A 13637-nucleotide genomic window follows, 5' to 3' on the forward strand; every position below is an offset into this window, starting at 1 on the left:
TGATATAAGGAAAGCAACAAAGTTGTTTAAAGGAATTGATATTAGTCTCACAGAACCCATGAATATACTCGTATATGACGATATGTCAGACAGCCCATCAGTTTTCAAGCCATGGACCATAAGCTCTCGAGCTATCCTTGATTGCACAAAGGCTTTGTATAAAAAACAAAATATCGTTAAAATATATTATTCCAGAACATAGTACTATTTTGAGAAAAGGATCAGCAGCTGAAATAGCTCGAGGTGGCTCTAAGTCTATTGATTTACAAATTGATAAATGTGTTAGGTGCTACTACATGAGCAAACTTCGTGAGAAGTACCAGGAGAGGCACACCGCAGATGGCTTATGGAACCTGAATGCAAGATATCTAAAGTAATATGCCCTGCGATCTCCCAACACGAGTCTCACTCGTCATCGCTATGGGACCTATTACGAATCATTGTAAGGCCAGATCTCATCAAGACGAGAAGGCTGCCAGCGTTCGTCGCTGTAAATTATGTGAATATACAGACGAGATAAAAACAGTCGAGAATATACTTTGCAGATGCCTCTTGTTGCACACAAGAAAACACCGACCTTCTTATAAGACATAGATCCCACTAGCCTTTTAAAATGTGCCAAAAATCTATCATTTCTTGACAAAATCACACTCCCTTTCTAATTTACTCTCTTTCTGTTTCAGTATAAACCATTGATCAACAACACAGGAATATCCCGCCTTTAACTATCCATCCCGCATTTAACCATCTTTACCCCCTACTCAAAAAGCAATAATCATGGAATCTTCTCAACATCATCTTCAACCCTATGTAGGATGAACGCAATGGAACAATGGTTTCCGAATGAAGCGGTCTCTGTATTATAAGATGGTTGGGCTTCCATAAACCTAACCTAATTCAACGCCTAAACCCATGACTTTTTGCGTTTGCATTGGTGAACGTGGCATTGGATGTGTAAGAGACACAGATATTAGCAACAGATTTCAATTTTTTCCCGGAGACGATTCTGCACATCGAACATAACATACATTTTTAATATATTATCTTCAAACTGTCAATGCCTTTTTGTACCTTCCACAATATATTCTACTATTACTGTAATTATCATGTTGTTGTTGTTTTTTATTTCCTGCGAACAATGGATGACTCTTGTCTACTTGTGTATGTTTGTCTGCTTAACTCTGCCTATGAGTCCTTTGATCAATCTTCTCTGCTATGTTTTTTTTGGCATTTTGCCTTTTAGATTGTCAAACACAATCAACATGAAAAGACGTACGAAAACAACAACAATTACAATAACATCGACAAACAACACCAACAAAAACTATTAACAATATTTGCATAATTAGTTGTTTGTTTATTTAACAATAGAAAACCCAAACAATAGAAGATGATGTAGAGAAAGTAATCAAATCAACAGGGGCCCCCAAATAACCCACCCAACAACGTTAACAACAACTCTGGAAAATACACTAACATGAACAATAGGTAAAATTGTTTACATGGTCCTTTTGCTTTGAAATGATGTGGAAAAATGTCAAAGAGAAAGAAGAAAGTCAAATCTCATATTGAAGATTCAACTGAATAATTTATTCTAAAATTCTGAAAAATTTTCTAATATTTTATGTCTATGCCATATATCAAAATAAGTTGGACTAAATTGAGTGGAATCCAATCTTAATATGATTACTTAATAACATTTAATATAAACCCAAGATGCTGCTTCCCAATGATTGATGTAAGGGATATCAATCAAATCTTATTGAATACAAAATATTTTGTATTCAATTTCATTTAACCTGATAACCCTTATCAAACCTTTTTGAATGAATGAAGGAGTCTTTTATTTTTAACATTGTTACTATATTAAATTTCAGGATCATTTTTCTTTTCATATGTATACCATTCAATATTTCATTAAATAAAGTTAGGAGACTTTACAACAAAATATAGAAAATCTTTTTAAAAATAAGGCTACGTAGTGGTGAATTACTCGTTCGTTGCTGTAGTACATGTTATTTATAAACTATTGGAATTTAATAATTTTGGTGACAGTTCAACAATTTCAGCTTATTTTCTCACAGATACTTCGGCTTAAAATTCTTATAGGCAATTCTGCACAGTGGTTTCTGTATTTTCTTTAGTAAGAAAACGTACCAAAGTCCATTCGCAAAAATCTCATTTTTAAAATTTCACAAAACGGCCATTCAAAAAACATACAAAATTTATTAAAGACCATTCGAGAAGTTGACTATAAAGCTGTTATAAGCTATTACAACTGTGATCAGGGGCTCAATTCTTGTTCTATGAAAATGTGAAATGAAAACTTTTATAAAGGAAATAAATGTCAAATGAAAAATTTTATAAAGAAAACATTTTTCATTTCAAATTTTTATAGAACAAGAATCCAGCCCCAGCTCTTATAATCTGAAATAATTACTCAAAAAAGAAATTCCCCAAAACTCTGCAAATATTTTTCACATTTCCCCAAAAATTCCCCAAATCGAATTTTTTCTACCCATTTCAAAAAAAAACCCAATTTGGGGAAAAGTCCCCAATACTGGCAACGCTGATCTTGGCTACATTTTTTGTCTAAAGGTAGAGTTACATTAGGCAAATATTTGCTCCAGCGACCGGCAGTGTGCGCTTACTGAGAGCAAGTTAGGATAAATTCAATGTATTATTAACACTCACTTGAGCTCAGTAAGCGCACAATGCCGGTCGCTGGAGCAAATATTTGCCTAATGTGACCATACCTTTAGTGTTGGATAGAAAATCTCAATGGTTTGGCTGTTATATGCCAAAATATCCAAAAAACTTCAACTAAAAATCGGAAGGCTCGATTTTCACCGTAGACATATACTCTAGTTGTTGTTGTTGTAGCAACGCATATATGTACATATGTTCGTTCGTGTATTATTTCATTTATAAGGTTCTGGTTCCTCTGTATCCAGACTCAAGAATTCTGCAACCTAGACCGGTTGTGTCCATAAAGAATGAGGAGACAGGTGAGTGGGGTTAGCTGGGAAGCTAAACAAATGCAGTGTGTCGTGTGTCCCAATCCACATGCTGGGCATGTATTGGGTATACTGGATCGGACCTTAACTGGGCTAAAACCAATCGTGTTTGCCTTGGCAGCTGGCGTTCTTCTGCTGCGATGTATGGGGGTTGCTCTCCAAGTGCAGCATTCACACTGCGTACGAAAAATTACCAAATTTGAGTGTGTTTTTCAAATTTGTTTTTTGTTTTGAAGCAAAAGCAAAGAAAATAATATTTCCAAAACTAAAGTTTGGGTGTGTTTCATGCGCACACATTTTCGTTTCGAAATACATAAACAGGGGGTTAAACATGGGGTGTAGCTCTGTAAGGCCTGCGCAACCATGTCTGTGTGAATGCTATCCAAGCCTGCCTGACAGGCTCGTTGATCTAGGGGTTACCTTTTAAACCTTTGGACCTCCCTCTCTCTCTCTCTAGATTATGAAGATCTCTCCTGACGTGCCTGGATGGGGGAAGCCTGTCCATTAAATCGAGACAGGGTTGCTCACTGCGATAACACCCAAGCAGGTACTGCATCGACAACATCTTCTTGTGCTGACGCACGGGTAAAATCTTCGCCTCCTCATGAAGATGGTCCACTAGTGTCATGAGGAAGCACCCTGTTGCAGTCCTCAGGACGGCATTCTGGCAGGTTTGCTGGCGCCGCATAGCTTACTACAGACCTATTGCGTTGTAAGAGGTCAAAAAGGTTTCTTCGTCAGCACCCCAAATGCTGCCGGCCAGCTACTTGAGGACCTTGTTCCTAATTCTGATCTTATCGCAAATAGCTGTGGCTTGCCTGGGCGACTTAAACATGCTATCGAAGGTTACACCCAATATTTTGGGGTAGTTACTGATCAATGTGTTCAGTGGGAGCCTCATTTGTACCGTCCAAGTGGTGTACAGTGTGGCAGTGGATTTAGTGGCCATTACCTAGGACGGAATGCCAAATCTCATGATGAGCATTGAAGTCCCCTAGCTCCAGCCGGTTATTGCCCTGTAAAAGCGAACTAATATCGGGCATATAACACCGGGCACCGCTATTCATCGGCGGTATGTACACATAAAGCAGTCCTATCTCGGCAGTAACTCACTTTACTGTATGGGCCACTAGAGTCAAGCTCAAGCGTGATAGGTCTGTACTGGACAGACTGGCGTATTAGAAAGGCAAGTCCTCCTCCTCCGCCTCTTGTGCGATCCTTCCGCAAAACGTTGTAAGCCACAGGTGGTGGTGAGCTTTGTTTCCTGGATCGCGGCGACCATGATGTTTTTCCGACTCATAAAATCCACAATTGTGCTGACCTTATTGCAATTGAATTGCAGGAATTATGCTTTTCCGGGCCGTTGAACAACAACATGTGGTGTTAAGGGCTGGGTACATAAGCTGATTGCCTTGCTTTCCTGCTTCATTTCTGACATAATAAAAATAAAAGAATAAAGAAGGCCGAGCAAATTTCGAATTGGGTTGCCCTTTTTTTATTCTTTTATCAGAAGCAAGCAAGGCAAGCGGCCCAGGTAGGTTATGTACCCAGGCCTTAAGATGCTGCGTTCGTTATTGTTGGGCAGGCTGCGGGGGCGTCTCGTATTCCGACGACGTCGAAGTCGAGGACACACAGCAAGCAGCAACATACCTATAGCTGTGACCCCGGCTGCGACTATAGTTCGGAGAAAAAAATACGCGAACACAAACACATAATTGTTGAGGTGACGGCCCCTGGTCGAAGATTCCTCCGAGTCAATCCGGTGCATACAACCGAATATATACACTTCAAAACACCGAATGTTGGATGGGACCATTCAATGGGGGCTATATGAAGACGAGGAGCAATGCCGACATACTTCAAATGAAATGTTTGATACCACCAACGAAGACTAAATACCAAATTTAAACCGTCTCATTGAGTTATTGAGACCATAAGCTTCAAAATTCAAATTTCTGGTGGAAAGTTAAGTTTCCCCAACGAAGACTAAATACTACATTTTAGCCATTTCGGTGGTATATTGTGGCCACAACCTTCAAAATACCGAAAATCGGGAGGCGCCGTCCTATGGGTGCTATAGGAAGGCGAAGACCTATTCTGAAAAAAATATCAGCTGGAAAGTTTTATACCACCAACGAAGACTAAATACGAAATTGCAGTCATTTCGGTGAAATATTGTGGTGTAGTGTTATCGAATAAAAGAATAAAGAAGGCCGAGCAAATTTCGAATTGGGTTGCCCTTTTTTTATTCTTTTATCAGAAGCAAGCAAGGCAAGCGGCCCAGGTAGGTTATGTACCCAGGCCTTAAGATGCTGCGTTCGTTATTGTTGGGCAGGCTGCGGGGGCGTCTCGTATTCCGACGACGTCGAAGTCGAGGACACACAGCAAGCAGCAACATACCACCCACACTACAGTGGCCAAAACCTTCGAAATGCCGAAAATCGGAAGGTACCGTCTCATGGGGGCTATATGAAGGCATGGACCTATACCAGGAAAGCTTTATAAGACTAAATACCAAATTTTAGCCATTTCGGTGTGAAAATAAAGCTAAAATCTAAATATTGAAAATCGGAAGGTACCGTTCTATGGGGGCTATATCAAAACGTGGACCGATATAACCCATTTTCAATACCAAACACCCTAGGAGTAATATAAACTTCTATACCAAATTATAAAGCTCTATCTATCATGATTTCAACAGACGGACGGACAGACGGACATGTTTATATCGACTTAGAATTTTATGCTGATCAAGAATATATACACTTTATACGGTCTCCGACGAGTATTTCGATTTGTTACAAACGGAATGACAAATTTAATTATACTCTCCATATTATGGTGGAGGCTATAAACATTTTATAAGAAAAAAATAGTAATTATTCGATTCCCACTACCAGATAGTACTTCCAATTGTACTTAATAGAAGTTTCATACAAAAAAATTCAAGAAAATCGAAGAGTCAATCATTGGTAAAAATGCACTTTAAATAATAAATAGCGAAAATTGCATCAAAGCCCACTGTGTAATTTTGTTTCCTATTTTTTATTAGATAGGTAATAAAACGTAAGTTGATATACATGGTAACATACCAGAGATATAGAACATACATACATACATATGTATATACGCCGTCATTACGGGAAACGTACTCGTATTATTATGACCAATCGGGGCTTTTTCACTACATATTATTAAAACAAGTTAAAAAGTATCAGTCAGCTGTGCCGACTGAGATATACCCTCAGCCTCGGACACAAAGAAAATAAGTAAACTCAATACTTAAAACGTCTCTATGGTTTTTTAAATGTTGGGCCAATTTCCCAAGAAGAATGGACTTTGACCCCCAAAAAAGTTGTTCTGTCGTAACAAGGGCCACAAAAACAAAAAATGCAAAAAAAAAATTGAAACAATCCGTGACGAGTCCTTTAAAGGCACTATTTCCAAGATTTGTGTGGGAGGCACCCGAAGGAATGTTTTGATGTAGTCCCTATTCGGACGTAATCCAAGTCTCTGAGAAATAATACGATGTACAAAATTAAGATCAAACGGGTTTCTCCCTTCGAGGGTTATCTTAGGCACAAGTCAGTTTAGTTGGCGTCGTCTCAGGAAGTATGGACTTGGCCCAAAAAAAAATTGCATCGTCGTAAAATGGGCCGCAAGGCGAACATGTTTCAATACGGTTCGAGAAGAGCTGTTAAACTATACTTTCCCCAAAGGAATGGGCCGATATAGTCTATATTCGAACCTGATATTTGCATGGAAGTAATATTTCCGCTTCCCTTCTTTGGAACAATTCTGTTAGTCCCTTCTGGAACCATCGGACAAAATTTACCAGACCTAAAATTTGAACCAAATAAGTTGATTCTTCGAGGGTTATCTGGCGCACCAGCCTAAATGTTGAGGGTATAAACAAAAATTTTACAAATAGTTTTCGGTGATTTTTATGGAATCGATCAATGAAAAAAGGCTAATATTTCGAGGTACTATTACACTACTTTTACCAAAGGTATCACAAAAACTTCAAGACCGCATACAGCATTGTAATTTGTAACAAGCCAGTATGGGCCCAATGACAGGTTTTTGAGGCAACAAGTCACTGGAAGCTGCTGGTCCTTTCAAATTTAACCCCGATGTTTATAATGAGCGTAAAAATGCATCTGCAACATTTGGAAGGAATCGGTTCAGATATGGGTATAGCTTTCATATATATGTTTCAACCGATTTTATCCGATTTTATATTTAAGGTGCACTAAGGTCACAATTTGCATCCGATCGCTTTAACATTTGATATGTTCAATTTAGAATCCCGTCCGGAAATTTTGGTTCTGATCGGTTCAGGTATATATATAGAAAATTATTCAGATCTGCCATGATGTACGAAATATAAATCCTCTGAAATGGCTGGACCGAATTTCATAAAACTTTGAGATTATTAGACGTATTGGTATACAATACAATAGTAATTGTGACCTCCATCATTAATTGATGATATAGAAGTAGAATACCGCGATGGCGTCTGATTTTTGAATACTTTATAATTACTGGTTAAGATTTTTAAATTTAGTAGGTGTCTGTAGTCCCAGTTACTAAATTAAGAGATCTTGAACATAAAAGATGTCAATGCTTTGTATAACTCGACAAGTCCCACTCCCATCAATGCCCAATACCTCAAAAATATCCAAACTTTTAAGTGTCACGCTATCTGCAAGTATTTTTCTATAAGTTTACGGATCCATATGGGGATAAAATTTTCTACACATATAGTACTCACTATTACCTTCTAACACATATATATATAGTTTCGCGAATAAGTCGCAATACCGAGAGTTATATTCCAAAACCCATATAAACTACAATATTAACTAAACAAAAACAAGTAAAAAAGTATAAGTCGGCTTTGCCGACAGAGATATACCCTCAGCCCATGTGAATTGGAACTTTCATCTACGGACAGATCGAATGTATTTAGGGTTTTTTTCAGAATTTTATGGCACTTTTCGGACATTTGAACTTGCCGACAAAAATGTGGATTAGGATTAAAGTTCAACAGTTTTGCGGAGGAGGGAATGGACCAACTTATTCTTATTTTGAGAGTCATATCTTTTCGATAGATATCGCGCCCACTAGTCATTTCAGTGGGTTATCGTATACCAGTTGGACCAGTATGCCAGGAAGCATGGACTTGTCCACGGAAAACATATATGGCTGTAAACAGGACCACAAAAAACATCATCGGTGTAAATCTTTATATATAATACTCAATTGTCGTTTGTTGGTCATTGAATCAGTTGAAAACGGCTGGAGCGATTTGGATAATTTTTTGTGGAAATGTTAGTCATAGTCCAGTTTAGGTTTTTATGCAAAGAAAATTGGCCGCGCCCACTTTTCCGCCCACTTTTATAAATATGTTATATCTACGAAACTACTTAACAGATTTTCCTGAAATTTTGAGGGAACGTAAAGTGATGGCCCCCTGTTGAAATAGGCTACACATTTGGTAGAATTTCGGATCGGGCGGGGTACCTCCCCTATGCCCTATTTTTGTAAAAATTCAATATTTGCAACAATTACAAATGTATCGCTTTGAAAATTAATTTCCGAGTCAATGGCGATTGTGTCTCCGGCCTTACGTGCTTATTTGGGGCATTAAGACTGGACAACGCCCACTTTTTTAAATATGTTATATCTACGAAACTACTGAATCGATTTTCCTAAAACTTTCAGCGAATGTACAGGGTTGGTCCCCGATAAAAATAGGCGACATATTTTTTGACTTTCGGATCGGGCGGGTACTTCCCCTATGCCCTATTTTTTTAAAAATGCAATATTTGCAACAAATACGTATCGGTTTCGGAATTTATTTGCGAGTCAATGGCGATTGTGTCTCCAACCTTTCGTACTTATGGGTCGATTCCGTATTGCGACGCGCGTCGTGTCGCGTTGCCAGTTGCAATTTTTCCATTACGTATGGCAAAAGTCGCCCGACGACGTCAAATTCTGTCGCCATAAAGTTCATTTTCCGGCGACAACAAATTAGCTGACGCCGTGCATTTTTGCAAACGAATAAAAACGAAGAAATGAAACGTAGATAACATTTTCATTTATTTTAAGTGAATTTATTTAATCTATATATATAAAAATGGTGTAAAAAATGTATAGTAATTCATAAAATGAGAACGGCTAGGCCGATTTCTGTAAAATTTTTTGTCAGTTAATCGTATTTTCGAGGAGAAGGTCTTTACGGAAGAAAATTTTGGAAAATCTCTCTGGAAAAGTCGGAAAATTGGAAAAATCGAAAATTGAGTTTTTGTATGAAATTTTATTCCTTAATAGCGAGACGAAGTTCGCCGGGTCCGTTAGTATTATATAAATTTTTTGGGTTTTCAGTACTTATATTGGTAAAAATTACTACAAAACAGCAATTTGAACGTAGCTCGTGGAGTCAGACTTTTTGGCGAAACTAAAGCCACTTTTGATGAAGTGTGGAAGGAAGTTGTGGAGCAATTAAATAGTTGTGTGCGTACACCAGATGAATGGAACAGAGTATGGACTCATTTTAAATCCAAACAAAAGAAAAAAATTCCTTAAAATAAGAACATTACAGCTACAGGAGGTGGACCATTACAAGAAATATCTTTGCCGTCGATGAGGCAAGCGGTAGCAGACTTACTGCAAATTAATATGGTTTCAAATCCTGCAGGTGCGATCTACGGAATTGAAGAGACATGGGATGATAATAACAGAGAAATTGGACAATCTGCTGAGGTAGAAAATGAAAAACCTCAAAATGAAGTAAAAACTGACAACGTACTTGCCAACAAAACGGTTAAACTAAAATATCCTTTTCTATTCAGATATAAATGGCGAACATCTTCCTTTGGTCGCATTATATGTACATTCGTGTGTTCCGTCAATGCATCCGACAACGACCGGGAAATTTGTTTTTGAATAAAAACAATTTTCATTTTGACGCTTTTCCTCTTCTTTTAATTTGGAAACAATCCAAATTGTATACAGTTTTTCCTCTATTAACTCCAGAACTTCGCTTAATACCTTTGACAATGTGGGTTGAGCCATTCCGAGGTTAAAGTCATTGCCATGAGATTTTTGAAAGCTTCCTTCTGCAAAAAACCTTAAAGCAGCACACACTTTAAGTAGTGGCTGTATTGCTGTTGATCTGTGGGTTTTTTAAAGTAATTTTTAATGCCTCCACTATATAAATAACAGCGTCTTTTGGAAGCCGAAAATAGGCTTTAAACCTAAAAACATAAAATAATTTCATGAATGTTGAAAACCAAACGAACTCGCAATACTGATGACAATTCTAAAGAATTAGACTTATCTCTTAAGTGTCGTCTGATAGATGCTACGTTAACTATATCTTCTTCACTATCATCAAAAAATAGTTCCACTGAGCTTATCATTTTAGAAAACTATAACTTTTGTGTACAACTTGTTCTGATATTTTTTTCTAATTTATTGAAACCAAAACAAAAAACGCTCCGCTACATCACCGATAACTTGTTATCGACGATTTTTTGCTATGGCTTTACGTAGTGCATTTTTTAAATTTTGTCACAGAGGCGATAGACGACGCGACATGACTCGCCTCGCAATACGGAATCGACCCATTATTTTGGGACTTAAGATCCGACCACGCTCACTTTCTAATTAGGTTATACCTACAAAACTACTGAAGAGATTTTCAAGGAAATCGCGATTTGTCTAAACTTTTAAATCTTTAAAAATAAAAATCAAATGTCGTTCGTTGGTCATGGCATCAGTTGAGAACGGCTGGACCGATTTCGATATTTTTTTATGCAAAGAAAATGTACTCCCACTTTTTTCAATTTTTATCATTTCTACAAAAACTACTGAACGGATTTTCCTGAAATTGCCAGGGAATGTACAATGTGCTACAAATTCAGTTGAATTTCGGAAGGGGCGGGGTACTTCCCCTATACCCTACTTTTTTTAAAAATGTTATATTTACAATAATTACGAATGTATCTATTTCGGAAGATCTTACCTACTTTTTTAGGATCCAATGACTTGACCACACCCACTTTTTAAAATATGTTACATCTACAAAACTACTGAACAGATTTTCCTGAAAATGTCAGGGAATGTACGGGCATATTTTTTTGAATTTTGAAGGGGGCATATTTGAAAAAAACGCCTTACCTTTATGAATAAAAATCAAATGCTGTCATAACCCAACTTAGGTTTTTTGGAAAGAAAAGTTTACCACGCCCCCCGAAAACAGGTTACATATTTTATTGAATTCCAGAGGGAGCGGGGTACCTCCCCTATGCGATATTATTAAAAAACGTTATATTTGCAAAAATTATGCATGTATCGGATTAAAAATTTATGTATTAATCTACAATCTAGGTACTTCTTTAGGGCCTATAGGCCCGACCACGCCTGTTTTTTTTTAATATGTCATAACTCCAATACTACTGAAGGGATTTCCATAAAATTTGCGACAAAAGCTCAATGTTTGCCGTTGTTATGTATATATTATGAATTTCGGAAGAGGTGGGGTACCTTCCCCATGCCTTTCTGTTAAACGCTATATATAAGCCAAATGTATGATTATATCGGTTTCAGCATACATTTTGGTAGGCAATGAAGTTGTGTGCACCCTAGGTACATATTTGGAGCCAAAATACCGGACCAGGCCTACTTTTTTAATATGTTATATCTTGAAAACTGATGACCACGCCCACTCTTTTCAAAACATTACTTTTTCCAAAACTACTGAACCTAATATTCAGAAAATGTTCAGGAATGTCCCGTGGTCCAAAATGCTATATATATGTAGACGAATTTCGGGGACTATTTTTTTAACGCTATATTTGCTAAAGTTATGAGTGCATCGGGTTGCAAATTAGTTTTCGAGACAACGGTGGTTGCGCCCCCGATCAAGAAATACTATATATTTACAAATTTACTTGAATGGGGAGGTTCAACGGTCCACTAGCCATGAAAAGTCTCAATAAGCGGGAGAATTCGATTTAACCACTTTTTAACCTTTAAAATTAGATCGCTTTAGGATAAATACAGGGACATGGACGATAATAAATCCTAAAAAGCATAAATTGACGAAAAAATCCGACAAAGTCCGTAAGAGAAAACAAAGGTTACAGACAAAAAATCCTTCTCGGTTTGACAATAGACCGAAGAAGTGAGGTAGAAAATACCTATTTTTGATTTTTCAAACATAATGTCGATAACAAGTTGTCATTAAAACTCATTACGACGGGCCAGCAACGCGGACCAGGGTCTGCTAGTAAAAAATAAAAATTATAAAAAAAAATTATTTGCACCAATATTAAAGAAGTTATGAGTATTTCTTTGCATATTTCTAGAACTATTGTAAAAAATTGAAAATATACTGAAATGTTTTGCTGACGAGCTGCATAACCACAAAAAAAAACAAGTAAAAAAAGTTATGTTCGGCCGGGCCGAACTGCTTATGCCCTTCACCATAAAATATTCTGATTTTAAATATAGAATATTATTTTCATTCCTGTCCACAATATTTTGTGATCATGGATACCTAACTACGATAAAAAATACATATGTAGCTATACTCCTCAAAACACCTAAAATCGGGAGTAACTTTATATGGATATATATCAAAACATGGACCAATGTTGATAATTTTTTATGGATAAATTCTGTGACTCAAACATCAAATTACAGATACTTCGGTGGAAACATATCGCTCATTTACTCAAAAAGTGGCATAACTCAAAAAATGGGGTTTCTGAGTTAGCAATTTTTATATCTCTTAAACTCAATAAGTTACAGCTCATTTACTACGGGTTTGGCATAAATCATCAAAACAGTTTTTTGAGTTTATGCTTGATCTTGCTCATAAATTTAGCACTGATATCTGGCTAGCTCTTTACAAAATATGGTCCATGTAGTTCTTTCATTTTTAATTTGTAATGTCAAATTTCAATCGACAACTTAAAACGAGTTTTTCTCGAAACTTGATTTTATGAGATGTGTCACTCTTTGAGTAAATGAGCGATATAATTAAAATTGTCAAAATACCCATAATCGGAAGGTGCCATTATATAGATCTATACACAAGCATGGATCTATGTTGACAATTTTTGGTCAAATATCAAACTACAGGTAGTTCAGTCAAATGTGGATAGAATCCCCAAAACAACTAATCTCGGGTACCTTTATATGGGGGGCTTATACCAAAAACATAGACCTGTATTAACAATTTGCAGTGGAGAGTTGTTATAATCATTAGGCACCTCAAACTGCAAATTACCGCTAGTTCGTTTAAAAATTTAAACTAAAATCCCCATTTGTGGTGGGGACGCACAGTGTCATGACCGTGGCCAAAAATCGAATAAACCGATCATCACATATTTTTGTGGGCATATTAAGTACGTATTAACACTGATTTACAACAAATGGAGCGTTTTTGACCATTAATAGATCAAAGAACGTTTTTAAAGGAAAATTCTCATATATAAAGAAAAAAGTTTGAGGTATTCAATAAGCTCACAAAAAAATATGAAGACTGAACACCAAATTTCAGTTATTTCGGGTGGATATTGAGGCCACAAAATTCAAAATACCGAA

This window comes from Musca autumnalis, unplaced genomic scaffold (assembly GCF_047663935.1).
Source record: "Musca autumnalis isolate F117 unplaced genomic scaffold, ASM4766393v1 scaffold_1, whole genome shotgun sequence".
Lineage (NCBI taxonomy): Eukaryota > Metazoa > Arthropoda > Insecta > Diptera > Muscidae > Musca > Musca autumnalis.